Source organism: Macrotis lagotis, chromosome 1, assembly GCF_037893015.1.
Source record: "Macrotis lagotis isolate mMagLag1 chromosome 1, bilby.v1.9.chrom.fasta, whole genome shotgun sequence".
Classification (NCBI taxonomy): Eukaryota; Metazoa; Chordata; class Mammalia; order Peramelemorphia; family Peramelidae; genus Macrotis; species Macrotis lagotis.
Genome location: NC_133658.1, coordinates 687,859,523 through 687,877,164, shown reverse-complemented (window position 1 = coordinate 687,877,164; position 17,642 = coordinate 687,859,523). Strand labels below are relative to the sequence as shown.

The following is a 17,642-nucleotide window of genomic DNA, read 5'->3' as shown; positions in this document are numbered from 1 at the left end:
TTGTTTTTTTGGTTTTTAACAGCATACTTCCAGGAGAAGAGTATGAGGGAACAGGACCCCACAATGCAGTCCTTACTGTCAACACTGAAGGAAAAACAAATGCAACAACTGCTGACAGACTGAGCACAAAGAAATTATCACAATAACAACCTGACAACAAAAGTGATTCCTTTTTTCCCAAAATGTCACATCACTTATGATTTCTTTAAATGGAAAGATTATGGGGACCTTCTTTCATAAGGAGAGTTCTGGCAACATTCTCCTAAAAACCAGTTTCAGGCCCAAAGATATAATTAAGCTAATCCAGAAAAGTTTTGCCTAAAAATGAAGCAAACCAAACCCTCCCTCTCTCTCTCTCTCTCCACAGCAGAATTCCTTTGTTTTTAAATTCTCCATTATTATAAATCAAGGCAATATGAGACATTGAAAAAGGACGTGTGTGTGTATATATATATATATATATATATATATATATATATATATATATATATATCCTATAAATATAAACAAATATATTTGTTCAAAATTAAACTCTAGACATAGACATGAATAAGTAGGAAATAGTTTGTAAAAGAAAATAGTGAAAGGGACACTGGAATGTGCTAAACTGGTAAGACAGTCACAGGATCAGAAGGTCTTAGTAGTACCTTGGAAGGACTCTCAGAGTCAGCTTCAAAAACAAAGACAAATAGCAACAACAATCTGGTCAAAGCCATATCTAATCCTTTCTACAACTTATCCTACAAGTGGTTATCCAGTTCAAGTCTGAAAAACCTCTAATGGGGGCAGCTAGGTGGCACAGTGGATAAAGAACTGGCCCTGGAGTCAGGAGTACCTGGGTTCAAATCCGGTCTCAGACACTTAATAATTACCTAGCTGTGTGGCCTTGGGCAAGCCACTTAACCCCATTTGCCTTACCAAAAAAACAAAACAAAACCCCAAAACTTAAAAAAAACCCTCTAATAAGGGAGAAGCCTGGTGAGCACTTGATGTGGATTCCTCCCAAAACACATTGGGTAATTCCATTGGTCTTTCATAGAACCTCTGACTGAATTCTTTTATGGAAGTCTGAAGAAGCAATACAAGGACACTCTCAAGATCTTTCTCTCCAAAGAACTTTGGAATCAATTGTAAGATGTGGAAGACAAGGGCAGAGGACTACCCAGTATGATGTGCCTGCATCAAAGAAGACACTGTACTCTATGAGCAAAGCACAATTACAGTAGTTCAAAAGAAATGTGAGATACATAAATTTAGACATCTGCACTTCAAGTGTTCATGTGCATTATTTATGACTGCTCAGTAGTCTGATCTTTTGGTCTGATCAGCCATAGTCAGACACACTGCACCTTAACTCCACTGTGATGTCATTTTGGTCCTTTAAGAATGAATGACAACAACCATGCCTTACCATGTTTCAGTTCTCCCCTCCAAGGAGGAGAATTGTACTTCTGCTGTTTTGTTAAGGACTTAAGTTAGATAAAATGAATGCAAGTTAAAAAGTATAAGATAAGAAAAATAATTTTGTAGTTAGCGGCACCAATGATTCTGTGCTTTTGTAGAACATTGCTATGAATAGACAGTTACTAGATAATGGTCAGGGGATTCCTCTCAAGCATTCAGGCAGGAGAATATAGAACAAATTAGAGTCTTCTGAGAGTTTCCTGATGTTTGCACTGCTAAAGAATGTATCCCTTATCTGTGGCACTATAGAAACACAGACAGAACCCAAATCTGTTTCCTCTCTTTACCACCTCAAATTCTACAAAATTTACCTACTTATAAATTATAAATGGTGAACTTTTTTTTAAACAGAGTACTAGAAAAAACAAAAAACACAAAAAATAAAAGTTGTCCTTCCATGGTTCTTTAACTAGCTACTGTTGAGAAGACTCTTTCATCTAGGCCAGAGACCAAAGTGGTGATAACCTGCTCATAGGTGGCAATTGAAGCATTAAAAAATACAGATAATAATTTAAAAAAAACTGTTCATTCTCATCATGATACGGTTTAGATAAAGACAACTCATATTTCTATAATGTTTTAAGGTTCACAATAGCTCATTTTTAACATATGACTTATTTGTACAAGATGTTGATGAAATAAAGATAAAACTGGGGCGGCTAGGTGGCGCAGTGGATAGAGTACCAACCCTGGAGTCAGGAGTACCTGAGTTCATATCCCGCCTCAGACACTTAAAATTACCTAGTTGTGTGGCGTTGGGCAAGTCACTTAACCCCATTTGTCTTGCAAAAAAAGACCCTGAAAAAATGAAGATAAAATGACCCCTTCAGGGAGCTTTCCCTTCACTATGGGGAATGTAATATGTACCAAGTGTGACAAGTGACTACAGGACCTGAGTGTAACAGGGATACATAGATAGATAATTTCAGTATATATGAAGTATATGTGTAGGACTTTGAAGGCAACTACTGTTTCTCAGAGGCAGAAATGAAAAGGAAGGACATTTCACATATAAATCAGGTCTGTTCAGGGTAGGGGGCAGTAGTATGTAATTCAGGTTTTCAAAGTGCTTTTCTTTATCAACTTGGGAGGGAGGTAACATAAATATTATTCCTTTCCTTTTTTTTTTTTAAGATGAGGAAATAGTCTCTAAGCAGTTAACTGACTTGTGCACAATCACATTAGGTGATCTATGGCAGAATTCAAATATAGGTCCCCAGTGGCTCAAGTCCCATCTTCTATGCATGTTGATAGGGGTTGGATCTGTGGTTTTTAAAAAAAATATGGAACACCCAGATGAAGAAATTTCCTCTCTTGATGAAGACTGGCACCTTCTCTATATCGTATTTTTTTGGAGAGTTTTTAAGAGCATTGAGTAGGGGTGACTAGGTGGTGCAGTGGATAAAGCATCAGCCCTGGAATCAGGTGTACCTGGGTTCAAATCTGGTCTCAGACACTTAATAATTACCTAGCTGTGTGGCCTTGGGCAAGCCACTTAACCCCATTTGCCTTATAAAACCTAAACAAAAAAAAGAGCATTGAGTAGTCAAATGCATAAGGCAATTATATCAGAAGTAGAACTGACAGTTGTAATACAGTAGACATGTGTAAAGGAAGGAAATCAATGTTTGTTAAGTGTTTGAGGCACGACACTAAGCACTTTACAAATATCTTATTTTATCCTTACAACCATCCTGGGAAATAGGTAACATTATTATCCCTACTTTACAGATGGCAAAAAATGAGGCAGATGGAAATTAAGTGACTTTCCTGAGTCACATGGCTAATAAGTGTGTAAGGCTGGATCTGAACTCAGGTCTTCCTCACCCCAGGTCCAGTAATCAAATAACTGTGTCTTCCAGATGCTTCTTGTTATACAAGAGCCTATGTTCAAAAAGTCTGTTCTCAAGACTTGCATCTGAAAGAACTATTTATTACATTATAAAGGCTACACCCAGAACTATATATTGTTCATTTTTTCTCCCTCAGCCTGAAATATTTTGCATATACTTCCCTAAAACATACAATGGCCCCAAATGTCAGTGGTTGTGACTTTACTTTTAATAAGGAATTGAGGAAGAAGATTGAGCAAAGCAAATATGCCTGTAGTTAAAGATCTAGGTGAATTAGAGATATTCCAGCTAAGCCTCTGTTGATCTTCTTAGGGAATTCAGTAAGCTGAGAATTCCACTTTTAAGATCCATTGCTTACATTAATCTCCCTGTGAAAGAGAATGAAAAGAGAAAACAAAACCAAAACACAAAAGCCACTCAGTGAATTTCGCTCCTCCACACTAAATTGCTCTTTTTCTTAATAATAATAATAATAATAATAATAATAATAATAATAATAATAATAATAATAATGATAACTGTCTTTTATATAGCGTTTAAAGTTAGAAACTGTTTTAGAAATATTCTGTCTTCGATCTTTATATCATCCTTAGGGGGGATGTGCTATTTTTATCTGTATTTTACAGAAGTGATTTAACCAGGGTCACACAGCTTGTCTGAGTCTGGATTTAAACTCATGTGCACACACTTTTTCCCCAGTCTTGCTCTTCTAGTCTGACCTCCAGTCTTTCTATCTGAAATTATTTTTTTCAAAAATTCCATTTGAAATTCTATTTCTAATTTTTTTTCTCTTTCATGCATTCTCCTAGTCTAGGCATCTCATTTCCTCCTCGCTGATCCACTATCTATTTCCAGTTGAGTCCTTCTTCTTCTAGAAGTCATTCTGGTCCTTGGATCCTTTGGATTGTCCCTTGATAGAGACCTTGCCTAAAGATACTTCTTAAATTTTCTAAAGCACGAACACAGAAAGCCATAGAGAAGGGAACAATTAAGGAGATGTGGATTTCCAGAAAGCTCTAAGAGCTGACCACCCCCAACTCCCAACCAGAATTCTTGTAGAACATCAACACAGTGCCAGTCTGAGCCCATCCCGAAGTATTACACCGTTGCCAGTTTCATCTGAATTTTCTAGGTGGACCACCCTCAGTGAGACCTAGGATAACTGAAAAAGTTCTGTGAGTGAAATCTTGCCTGGGCAGCTGGGCCAGAGGTAGGAAAGAGGGGGGTGAAAATAAAAAAAAGATAAATAGACCAAAAGTCATTTTTTGTTATCAGCCTCCACATTTTTGTAGAAAAGATTCTCCATATCTGGACTATATTTCCTTTTCACCTTCACTTCATAAAATCCCTAACTTCCTTCAGAGCCCAAATCAGGTGTCACCTTCCACCCGAGCCAGCCCTTTCCTGATCTCCATCAGTTATCATTCCCTTCTTCTTTGAAATAGCTTTAATTTGTATTAACTAGCATACATTTTGTATCATCTCTAGTAGAACATGAGTGACTTGATGCTATAGATTTCAAATTTTGGTCTTTCTACCCTCAGCACCTAGCATACATTTCTTGAATGAATGAATGGGAATAGGGAGAGGAGAAAAGGCAGAAAGCATAGATGCTGCCAAAGGAAGTGGAAATGACATTTAGTTTAAATAAAGTTTAAAAACCACTCAGTTGCCCACTGGAAACTATTGTAAGACAATAAAAGGCCATCCCTGCCCAGGGCTGTTAAAATGAATAGGCCACGTGTTACGGAGCAACAAAACTCTGCAAAAAAAAAAAAAAAAAAAAAAACAAAAACAAAAAACAAGAAAGAAAGAAATAAAAGAAAAGAAAAAAGGAAAGTAAAAAGAAAGAAAGAAGAAAGTTCTGTTTTGAGGGAATCAAACCACAGCGCAGGGCTGCACGTAGTCACCCAAGGGCTAAAGTGCAGCTATCATGTAGCAAAAGGCAGTCCCACTGCAATCCACTGGCGTCATTTCTCCTCTAGCCATCTGTGTAAAGGGCACCATCCACCAATGAAGGGTTTGCTCATTACATCCCCATGGATCAAACTATGGACTGCTTTTGACAGAACTAGCACAAGATTTCTACACATGCAGTTCTTGAGGTGAATACTCCTACTAATAAGAATTCTGCTTTTTCTTTGTGTTGTCTCTCCATATTTGCACAATAAAATAGTAAAAAGTATCACAACCCAAAGAACTGCTATTAGTAAACATGAAACAATGATCTTTCTCTTTTATCAATATTTTGGTTATTTCACATCATTGGAATATAACTATCAAGTGAATCCACATTCATTTCCAGGACTCCCCTTAGCCTCAAATTATTTTCTTTTGTATCTTTCATTCTTTTTTCCTTTTCTTCCCCCCTTCCTCTTTTTCCCCTTCTTTCTTTTTTCCTATCAACCTATGATAAGAAATCATAGAAAACTCAGTGCTAGAAGAGAATTAGATAGTCTATTCTCATTCTCCTTGCCTTCACCCCAACTTTGGTCATAGCTGCCCCCAAAGCGTTCTAGTCAAGTGAGCAATCTTTCTTGTCTTTGAAAATCTTCAGAAAGGCCACCTAACCTCCTGTCCCTCTCTACCGTCATTATCAGGAAATTCTTCTGTCTCTCTCTCTAACCTAGATTCCTCCTTACTTGGCAATTTAAACAAGTTTTCTCCTGATCCTTCTCAAAGGAGACTAAAACCAGTTGTCACACTCAACAGTGTAAAAGACCTTTGTATACATGAAGATAATGATTAAATTGCCCTCTCACCCTTCTCTTCTCCAGGTTGAATGGTCCTGAGTCCTTTCAAACTTTTCTCAAGATGCATTGGCCTCCCATTAATCAGTCCCCAAACTCTGTCCTGGGGTTCTCTTCTTTTAATTGTGAATCAAGACTCCCCAAAGTACCCCCAAAATGGTCTGATCTCATAGTTTTTACACATGCTCTGCTAACTTTCATCTCTCCATTGGCACATTATTATGTTTTCTTCTTAGACTCACTAGCTGCATTACTTAAACTCAGTACTTCCTCATCTAGTTTCTGTGTTGTCCCCTCTCCCTCCCCTACTCCCACCTTATTCCCCCCCCCCCTTATCTCCCCCTTCATTCCCATTCAGAAGTTGTAAAGAGAGAAAGAAAGGAGAAAGGCATCCTTTAGAATTTCCTATGGTAGAGGGTAAATATTTTTAGAATTAAATACTAGCATAAAAAAAGCTTTAATACTGGATGAAATCATCTTCACCACCACATTCATTAGCATCATCTAAATTCTAAATGTCCCCTCAAAAGAAAAGATGCTTTGTCAAGTTTTGCCGGTCATGCAAGGCAGTAAGAGTGACATATACAGAAATGAGGTACTTCAAATGTTATTTAACATTTTCAAGTTTTATGTTGGTTTCCAAGAGCTTAGAAATTCTAAAGAGGGAAGCAAGATTCTGAGAATTTCATTTTCACCATAATGAGCCAAGTTTGTTCCTCTAAAAACTTGTGGCTCCAGATTAAAACTTACACTTGAGCATTAAGTGAAAGAAGGCTAAGGAGAGGGAATCAGAAGGCATTTTAAAGAAGTTCAAGCAAGAAAAGGTGGTGTTTTTTAAAATGAAAAACACTGACCTGTATTGCTTTAAATCCGTTGTCTAGCCCCAAGTTCTAAGGTTCCCCTCCTTTCTTGTAGCCTATTTCCTGTAAATGCTACATGTGACTAGACTTCCTCACTGCACCTTGCTCAGCTTGCCACTCAAACTGGCCAGAGGCATGTGATAAATCGCCTTTGCTTGCTTCACTCAAGGCTTTCTTGCTGTTTTTAAAGAGTGACTTGTTCCTTTCTTCCTCTATACAAGTCACCCCAGGTAATACTTCTCCTGGTGTTCTTGGAATATAGTCAGAGAGATGAGCCAGGAGCAGGGGCTGGGTCACCCAGACAAGCCACTCCTTCTCCTGGGAGGAGGGGAGAAGGGAACTAGTGAGAAGACCGGAAGAGGGAGGGGGTAAAGCCTCCAAGGGCCCCCACGGAAGCTCCGCCTCTGTAGGACACCTTGGACTATTGACAAATACAAGGGGTAGTTCCAGATACTTCTGGGAAACCTTAGGGACCTTCAGGGGCTCTTGGTGGCTAGACAGTGTAGGAAGAGGAGCATCTCCAGGGGCCATGCCCTGGAGAGGGGCTCTGGGCCTCAAACCCTCAGCTCATAAACTAGTATCCCCTAAACTGTGGGAACCAAAATCTCCTAGAGTACTCACTTCCACAACAAGTCTCCTACTTCTCTGACCAGTTTCCTGCTATCTATCTTCTCTTCTCTTTTTTGTCCCTTCTGAGATGTCCTTCTGTCTTCTGGTGGCGTATACAATATTAGTAGTGACAATTAGATTATTAATAAAATAGTAATGCATATTTTTATATCCCCTTAAAGTTATTTTTCTTACAACTCACTTAAGTGGTAAATGTACAGATATCAACTACACAGATATTCAAGTGGAACTGGAAACTTTCTGATATGGTTATTTTTTCCCACAGTGCCCAACACAACCAATCCTCATCCACCCATCCAGCATGATTCTTGTTCAGTCTTTGTGTAAGTTAATCATAAGGGGTTATGGATGGAGGCCTTCCTTCCTCTGTCCTGACACTGTGAGGATACCAATGGGGCACGCAGGCTGACTAGCGGTTATCTCTTGTTCTCACCACATGACCAGTCTTTTTTGACAAAACATTTTTCTGATAACATCCTTTACTCCTTTTCTCTTTTGATGTTTTTCTTTGCTCTCCTTTGCACTGCTCATACTCACCCTCTGAACATTGTTAGCATTTTATTCCTTCTGGAAGAATCAGGAAGAGCACAGAATGAGGGTCCAGGGATGGCCACACTAGCCAGTAAGTCACAGAATGAATTCAATGCCAGTTCTTCAGACTTTTGAGTCCACACTGCCTCTCACAAAGTCAAGTGTAAAGTGCTTTCCCAACCTAACTCACTATATAAAAATGAATGATTATTGACACTACTGGCATCAAGAAGGAGGCAGGGATAATGCTGAACCAGGTGTAAGATCAGCACCCAAAGGACCAGAAAGAGGGATCAAATGATACTAAAGCTGGCCCGTAAAGAGCACCATGCCCAAACTTTCTCATTTTACAGAAAAGGAAACTGAGGATTAGAAAGATGAATTGTTGTTGAGGTGAAGTACTATGTCAAATAGGGATAAGTGACAGAGTTGGTCTCATGGATCCCAATCTAGGTAACCTTTCCTCTTTCTATCCTTTCCTCCCTATAACAGAAAAACTTCTTAACTTAGTTGTGCTGTTTATAAATATGTTAATACAGGGTGTCCCAAAAGTTATCCCTTCTAAATTTTTTTAGTAATAACAAAAAGAATAAGACATTTTTAGGACACCTTATAGATTACTATACAGTATGCCATAGAACTTATTTGTGTATTGTGCTACCTAAAAGCCCTCCAAGTGAATATTATCTAAGTTGTCCAGTTAGATTCATGGATGGATGTGTCCTTAATACTGCACAATGGAACCTCTTTCAAGAGCTCTTGAATGATATATAGTATGAATGGCTATTTCTTATTTTTATTCTGCCAATTCTACCATACTCTATTCTTCCCCAACAATGTAGGAGGAGCAGAAAGCTGAAAACATGAAGGGAGTAAGAAATTTTCCCATTTTCCTCATTCTTTTACCCTTTTTCTTTGGTTTCTCATGAGGGTTCAAAACTGAACCTTCATGATGTGGGATGGTGGCACACAAAACAGGGTCAATGTGCAAGGGTGAGCAACTTTGATTTAGGTCAAAAGCTCCAGAAATTGTTTTGTTTTGGTTTATGATTTAAGTCTAGTAGGCCCTAATGGTATATGTATTTTTTTAAAAATGATATAATCATTTCTCTGTACTTTCCCCATTGAATCATCTTTTTAACAAAGAAAATAAATTAAGTAAAATTCAGTTGACATTATGCATCTGTAGTAGCCCACCTCTCAAGCACAGAGAGGAAAACCATATTTCTATGGACTATTTTTTTTCTAAAAGGCAAATAGCTTAACTGCTCCAATGCTTGAGAATATTAAAAGTTCCAAATGAATATTTCCATAGGAAAACTCAAACTAAGAAATGCCCAGAGAGAATGAACATTGGATTAAGAGTCAATCTCCTTGAATTCTAACAAAATGATTGTGTAACAAGCTTTGGCCAAACCCACATAGAACTGCTTTTACCTAAATCACAAATGATGGTTGATTTTCTGGTTTAATTTAACCATTAGTTTTAGTCATTTTAGTTAATGACTAAAGGACACTTTTGTCCTCGTTTCCTTTAGCTTTAAAAGTAGAATACTGACAAATATCACCACTTCAGGGTTAACAATAGCAAGGAACTTGACAAACAAAAAAAAATGTGAATCCTCTATGAAGTTTTCAGAAAATGATATTTCCCTATTCTAATATTTTGTAAGACTTCGCAACTTACTTTTTTAATGGGGATCTGTGCTTTATTTGATGTAAAACACTGGAAAGTACTCCAGTTTGAAAATGTCCTCTACTGATAAGAATCAACAACTCATCTGTAACTTTCAGAGGATGAGTCAGTTGGCCTAGATGGCCTCCAAAGTCCCTTCCTGCTTTAGATCTTTGATATTTTGTCTATGATGCATGTTAACAGACATGTCCCTGGTCACGTATGCTAGTTCTTGTCAGTGGCAGAACTTGAACCCAGATCTTCTTGACTTCAGTCTCCCATCCTTTATACCATGCAGCTTCTCTATCTTTCTTATTATCACATTCTATTTTGCATTGTGGTTATTTGTGACAATTGTGGTTCAGAAAGAGCATAGATTTGAGAAACAAAAGACCTTAGTTCTAGATTCTGTTATTTCCATCCATAGCTTTAAAGACCACGGGCAAGTCATGTTATTCTCTGGTCCAGTCCCAGTTTTGTCATTTATAAAATGGGGATGATGGTGGGAATGCTGCAACAACTTAAAGAATTCTGTGAGCAAAGCATTTAGCTATGAGGTATAAGAGTCATTATTTGATCTCTCCACTTACATGGAAGTCCTCATTTAATGTTTCATTGTGCCCAGGAGGTGAACCATACCAGGGAAGGTCAAACTCAATTAGACCACATCAAGCTGAAAGGCTCTGATCCTTTACAAGGTTGTTGATGTCCTATTGTTTGAGAACATTCCTCTTTAGGACTGTGGGATCATACATTCAGAGCTAAAAGAAACCTCAGGGGTCTCTCATTTTACAGATGGGGAAAGTAAGGTCACACAAGCATAGAGTGACAGAGCTGGGTCTGAACCCATTCTTCTGACTTCAAATTTATTGCCTTTTCTATGATCCTGTGGTAATAAAAAAGGTTAACTACTAGGCAATTCACTTTTTTGGCACAGCAACGCTTGAAGATCATTTTCTAAAGTAGAGGGTTTTCAATCTCCATTGAATGAGGGAATAGTGATATAGATATCAATATCAATGATAATTCAAACCTCTTGAGATACTGAATTTGTATTAAACTGTTATCTTCTCATGAAAATGAAACTTTATAGGGAGGGCTTTATCCTGCTTTATTCCCCTTTGTATTCCCCACAGGGGGAAATAAAATCCAATCAAGTCTTAAGCATCTACTATGTCAAAAGATGTATTTTAGATGCTAGGGATACAATGAACAAAAAGGAATCCTGCTCACAAGGAGATTATATTTGACTGTGTAGATACAACTTTTATAAAAAGGATTTATATAATATGCTTATATGCATATATATGTATGTATGCACATGTGTGCATGTATGGTATATATGAAGAAAGAGAAAAAGAGAGAGAGAGAGTAATTTGAAGAGTGAGATAGCACTACGTAGGCAGATGAGAAATGTCTTCCTGTAGCATATGGGTCAAAGGAAGCCAGAGATTCTAAGGGATGGAGTGTAAAGGCATATAGATGGTAAATGGAAATGTAGTGCTTTACCTATGTTAAATGTAAAGATGTTACCAAACTATTTGTTCTATATTAGTAAGTAATGAAGTCACCACACAAATATGTTTAAAAAAAGTATTGCATTATGGGTTAAACTGCCTCAGAACATTTTTCCACCAAGCAATTACATCTGTTACATTTAAGCTATGCTTTGTGTAGAATTTTTATACGTTTTAAGAAAATGCTTTGTAATTTTCCCTCAAAGTCTTTAACCTGGCATCTTATTCATTTAGTCATTCAGTCTTGAAGAGATAGTGAAAAGAAAAATCTACTGGTCTGAGAAAATGTTTATTTCCCTATAAAATTCACCCATGTGTACCAGAGGCAGCATTCATACTGTTTATTATATTTTGCTCATTAAAAGTCCTACTATCAAGCACGGCTAGGTGGCACAGTGGATATAGCACCGGCCTTGGAGTCAGGAGTACCAGGTACTCCTGTACCTGGGTTCAAATCCGGCCTCAGACACTTAATAATAATTACCTAGCTGTGTGGCCTGGGGCAAGCCACTTAACCCCATTTGCCCTGCAAAAACAAAAAACAAAAAAAACTCCCACTATCAGTTTTATTGGTTTTTAAAAAAATACTTATGTCATCTTGCTTTCCCCTCCTCTACCCAGAGAGCTGGCTCTTGTAATGAAGAAAAAAGAGATGAAAAAAGCTATTTCATTGTTTAAATAGCTCATACTTTAAACATTAAGAAACTACTTTTTTCTACTACCTACTCAAACTTTACTCCAACCTAATAATTTCCATCAGATAATAAAAAATGACAGTTGGAGAAAAAAAGGGATTTTTAAGTTATTTTAAAATTCACTATTTGATTTAACTTTTAGGTTTTGCTTGCTTCTTTTCTTTAAGGTCCTGGGAGATTGCAACAATATGATGGGGAAATTTCAGGTTGACCCTGTTGAAGGGTGAAATTTTTATCTTTTTGATGTGAAGTAAAATATCATTTACTAGTTAGCAAGAATGTTTATTAGAAACCAAATGTCATGTGAAGCTTGTTTAAGAAGAATAATCAACCAGAGGATAGCAGGGCAAAATGGATCCATCCAGTTCTTTGTGGACAGTCTCCTCAAACCTTCTGATCTCTTCAGTTATTTTTGATTTACATATATCTGTAGATATTGTTTAGAGAGTCACAGTGAGCTGGTCTACCCTATGATGGTACCTACATTTCACACATAGACCAAATAGATACCAATGATATCCATTAGACAGAGCTAGGTTGTTGCAAACAATGCATTCCTCTAACACCTTCCGGAAACATCCACTGTAATATTTATGATGCTCTCATCACATCTGGCATCTGGGAGGTATCCTGGTATATATACCTGATACAATGCTGTTTTTTAAGACCTTTGATTAGATCTGGAAGGGGAAGTAAAAGGAATAAGCATTATGTTATATGATAAGCATGCTGCAAATATCTCATATGAAGCTTACAACAACCCTGGGAGGTAGGTGATATTATTATCTGTGTTTTATGGTTGAGGAAACTGCTGGAGACAGGGTTCATTGACTTGCCTAAGGTCCCATAGTTAGTAAATGTCTGAAGACACATGCTAACTCCAAACCCAGCACTCTAGCCTCTGTGCCCCTTAGCTGCCTCTTACATGGAAGGTCACTTAGTTCTTTATCAGATGAGGAAACTAAGACTCAGAGAAGTTAATTGACCTACCCATGACCATACAGCTTGTAAGAGTAAGAAGGATTTGAACTCAGACCTTCTTGACTCCAAGTTCAGCACCTTTGCTACATAGTCAGAAGTCCAGTCCTACCTCTGACATGCATCTTTGAACTTTACCTTTACCTTTGAACTGTACCTTTCTGGATCTCAGTAGTCTTATCTGTAAAATAAAGACTTAAATTCACTAGATGTCCATAAAGTGCTTTCCAACTCTCTAAGAATCTATTTGAGAAAGGGAATAGAAGTTTGCATTACTATCTGGACATAGATTTTTCTATATTATGTTCTTCTGTTTCCCAATTCTTTCTAGGAATATATAACCTGGATCTCCACAAAGACTATAAACTCTTTGACAACAAGTTTTATATTTCTTTTGTAACCTCTGAAGTGACTAGCACAGTATGGTGGGTTCTTATTGGAAGAATTAAATTCAGAGGTACAACATATTAGAAAGAAAGTAGAACCAGTCTTTTCATAATTAAAAAAATCACCACAAAAATGTTAAATATAAATCTATCTTAACGAAAGAAAAATGGAACTGCAGGGGAGGACACTTTGCCAATTGGTAAAGTCAGAGTTTTTGTAATTATCAAGAATGACCAGCATGTTATTTTGATCAATACAATGTATTCTACAATGACCATGAACTACTTTCTTTTCTTCTAGACTAAGAAAGTACAAGAGATGGTAACTTTGTGGAAGGGGTCTGCTGCTCATCTCCATTCATTTATTACCTTGTTATGAGAGGGGTGGGGAGAAGGAGGTGAAGGAAGAAGGAAACAGAGTAGTAATGAATTTTTTTAGGTGACTTTAAGTAGATTTTTACTTGAGCACAAAGGGAAACTAATAATCAAATGGACCAAAACAAGCAAGGAAAGCCCCAAGGAGCACTCCTCTAAGATCCATGGCCTCAGCCATTTAGGTGTACAGGAGACTGAGGGCAAATATTCACCATACTTGCATTGCAGAACATCTTTCTTCACAACCCTTGGCCGCCATGAATCATTCTGTATCCTAATGGTTCACCAATTTAGAGCTAGATGGGAGTTAAGAATCTATTTAGCTCAACCCCCTTATTTTATAGATAAAAGAACTGATGCCCAGACAGATTAAGTGACTGGTCAAGTTCATTCAAGTCAGTAGCAAAATAAAGATTTGAAATCTGGAGTCTTTCAGTTCCAGAGCCCGCAAGTCTAGTTAAATCAATTCAATAAGCATTTTGTGCTTATTGTCTAGGGTACTTTCCTAAGCAAGGGTGATGTAGAGAATTATGAATGGGAAAATGTATAATCAGAAACAAGTTCTGTAATCTTTAATGCTGTTAAATCTTGTTAAGGCTTTTTGTTCTTAGATATAAATTGATCTCTATTGTTTCACTGTTAAATTGTAAAATTTGTATCCTGTCTCCTCAATCCCAACCCCCAACTTCCAACCTTCTACCTGGTTTCAGTCATGTAAGGGTGGGGGGATTTCTCATTTTGCCCTCAATGCCCAGATAATGGGCAAGGCTATAAGACCTGGGATGTCAGTCCAGTATTTGGTCTAGTCAGCTCTCCCTGGCTATCTTTCTCCCTCTATTTATCTCCCTCTCTCTCTCTTTTTTTTGTTATTCACCCTGTCCTAAAGTGCTTGTTGACTCTTGGAGAGGAGACAAAGTTTTAACCTGTTTAGTTTGTAATAATTTGTAAAAATTCTTGAACAGTTTTAAAATTCCAGAGAGCACATGGATTCCTTTGTCTTTCAGTAACTCTCAATTTCCATCTTTAATTGGTGTCGCCAAAATCCCATCTACAAAAAGGGGGAAAAAGACCAAAAAAACCCAGTGTCTGCTCTCAAGGAGCACACCATCTGATGAAGGGAGAGAGCATGCAAGCAACTATGTACAAATGTGATTGCTACAGAAAAACTTCAGAGGGAAGGCATTAAGGGAGGGAAAGACTATTTAAAGGTGATTGTAGCTGGAACTTGAAAGAAATCAGTCAAGACAGGAGGCAAAAAATAGAAGAAGAAAGTTCCAGGCATGAAGGACAGTCAGTTAAAGTGTCCAGAGTGAGGAGATAAAGGAAAAGCAAGAAACAGATGTGAAGAACAGCAAGGAGGTCAGCAAGTAGATCTGAGAATCCCTGGAGGAGCATCACATGCAGGAAAGGTAGAAAGGCACCAGGTTAATAAGGGCTTTAAAAGCCAGACCCAGAAAGTTACAGGAAACTATTGGATTTGATTGAATTGGGGGGGGGGGCGATATGGTCACACTTGCATTTTAGGAAGATTATTTTGATCATTTTAAGTGGAGGTTGGACTGGAGTGGGAACTCAGCAAGTGGTGTTCTTAGTTCAAGCATGAGGTAACGAGTAGCTGAACCTTGGTGGAAGGAAAAAATGGGGCAGATACTAGATACAGAATGCTTTCCACGGTATCCTGCAGCCTTCTTGAGTCAAGGCATAGAATTAGTTAACTGCTAACAACTTTGGATAGGCCAAAGAATGTAAGCACACTAACCCCCAAAATACTACATAAAGAATTTGGATTGAGATTAATGTGACCTGACCTGCTGCAGAGCTTATGATAATCATGCCAAACTCCTAACAAAACAGTGGCAAAAGTTTAGTTAGAAATAGGAGTCCCCAAGATTTTACTGAGGAGATTTTTTTTTTGAATTTCTACAAAACTTTTATATTACTGGATATAGGGAAAGTTGGTGGTAAATTCCTTGAGATGTTAGTTCAGTGTTGGGGTATGTGTGTGTGTGCGCAAAAGTACATATATACATATATATGGGGACAGCAATAATTGAAAGGACTTTTCAGAGCTTGCTGTTAGGAATCTTAGCAAACCATGATAGAGGTGTGTGTGTGTGTGTGTGTGTGTGTGTGTGTGTGTGTGTGTGTATGTGTGTGTGTGTGTGTGTGTGTGAGATAGGGAAAGAAAAAGGGAGGGAGGGAGGGGGAGAGAGAGAGAGAGAGAGAGAGAGAGAGAGAGAGAGAGAGAGAGAGAGAGAGAGAGAGAGAGAGAGAGAGAGAGAGATTTGGAGGCTTAGAGAGACAGAGACTGAAATAGAGAGACTGAAAGAGAGGCAGACAGAGACAGCCTGAGACAGAGATAAGGCAATAACATCTTGCTCAGTGATTTTAGGTTTTGAGTTCTATTGAGAGAGGACAACTTATTTCATGTAGATCTCTAGTTCATAACATACAATTCAAAGAAAAAGTGACTTCAAGAGAGTATTTCTGTTTGACCTTAATAGAAATTAATGATTTTTTAAAAGCTCATGCACATCATGTACAAGACATTTGCAAAAGAATTCTGGGGAGGCACACCCTTGGCTCTCAGTACTTCAAAATGAGGGTCAACTGGAAGCCTGAATAATTGTTACTTCACTTACCCTGGGGGAAATTTTAGAGCATTATGTCATGTTGAAGGCTTTTCTACATTGCTGCAGACTACACACAACATTTTTGAGCTGCAGAGAAACTGAAGGGAAGTTGATGAAGTCAAGAGCTTGCTCTGTTGTTGAAAAGCAGAGTATTCCATGGTAACCCCTTTTCAAAAAAATCAAAGCAAAACCAAGAAATCTACAGGGAGTTCTGCTGGACAGATACTCCAGGGGCACCAGGTGGTCCCAGGACTTTAGGAGATAATGTGTCTTTTGAAGTGAAGTGGACCGAGCACTTAACCTGAAGTCAGGAAGACCAGAAGTCAAGTCTAGCCTGACACTTTTGAGTTATATGATCCTAAGCAAGTCATTTAATCTCTGTCTGCCTCAATTTCTTCATCTGTGAAATGGGAATAATGGTAGTACTTACTTCCCAGAATTGTTGAGAGCCTCAAATGAGGTAATATTTGTAAAACACTTTGTAAACCTTAAAGCATATGTGTTCTCTCTCTCTCTCTCTCTCTCTCTCTCTCTATATATATATATATATATATATATATATATGTATATATATATATATATAAAGTGCTATATAAATATTAGTTATTATTAGTAATAGAATTTCATTTCTTTGTCCTTGACCAAAATAATGTCAAGAAAGTAGGATAGTAAATTCCATTTGTATGGGGTGGGAAAATGGAATATCATGGACGAATGAAGCCTAGATTTTGAGTCAGAAGACTTGAATTTGAATCATGCCTCTATGACCTATTTGATATTGGACAGGTCATTGTACCCCTTTGAGCCATTTTTCTTATTTATAAAATTGGATTTGATGATCTCTAAGTCTCCTTTTGGTTCAGAAATCTCTGAAAGAACACTATAAAATGTCACTCAGTTAACAAGCATCGATGAAGAGCTCCCAAAGAAATCTGTTCTAGAAGGTACATTTATGTTTTAGAAAGAAGGCTGAACATCCACTCATCTGGTATGTTTTAGAAGGATTTTGTGCTCCGGTTAGTTTGGGTTAGATAAAAATCATGACACAGTGGGTGAGTCAACCAACAAGCATTTATTAGAAGTTGGCTGTGTACCAAGACTTTACTTAGTACTGGGAATGTAAAGAAAGACAAAACATAGTCCCTACTGGGGTGGGAGAGGTTACATTGTAATGGAGGTGAAAACATGGAAATAAACTGGTACACACAGTGTATATATAGTAGATATCATATCCTCATTAATAAGAAAAATCCAGGAGTGAGGAGGATTTGGGCAAAAAAAAAATCTCACTATAC

The 17,642-nt window shown here is 37.7% G+C and overlaps 1 protein-coding gene and 1 long non-coding RNA gene across 5 annotated transcripts in view; one reads left to right on the top strand and one right to left on the bottom strand.

The window, feature by feature from the left end:
- LOC141507734 (uncharacterized) overlaps positions 1-463 on the top strand; it is a 42,804-nt gene extending 42,341 nt beyond the window's left edge. Inside the window, exon 3 of the long non-coding RNA XR_012474262.1 lies at positions 23-463. This is a non-coding gene — a long non-coding RNA (uncharacterized LOC141507734). The remainder of the gene's footprint in view (positions 1-22) is intronic.
- WIPF1 (WAS/WASL interacting protein family member 1) overlaps positions 1-17,642 on the bottom strand; it is a 172,750-nt gene that overhangs the window by 90,161 nt on the left and 64,947 nt on the right. For 2 of the 4 annotated variants that reach the window (XM_074215676.1, XM_074215675.1), the window contains exon 1: positions 6,922-15,864. The exons of the other annotated variants lie outside the window; for them this stretch is intronic. The gene's annotated coding sequence lies outside the window, so the exon portion shown is untranslated. Of the gene's footprint in view, positions 1-6,921; positions 15,865-17,642 lie in introns of those variants that run through there. 4 annotated transcript variants of the gene reach the window in all.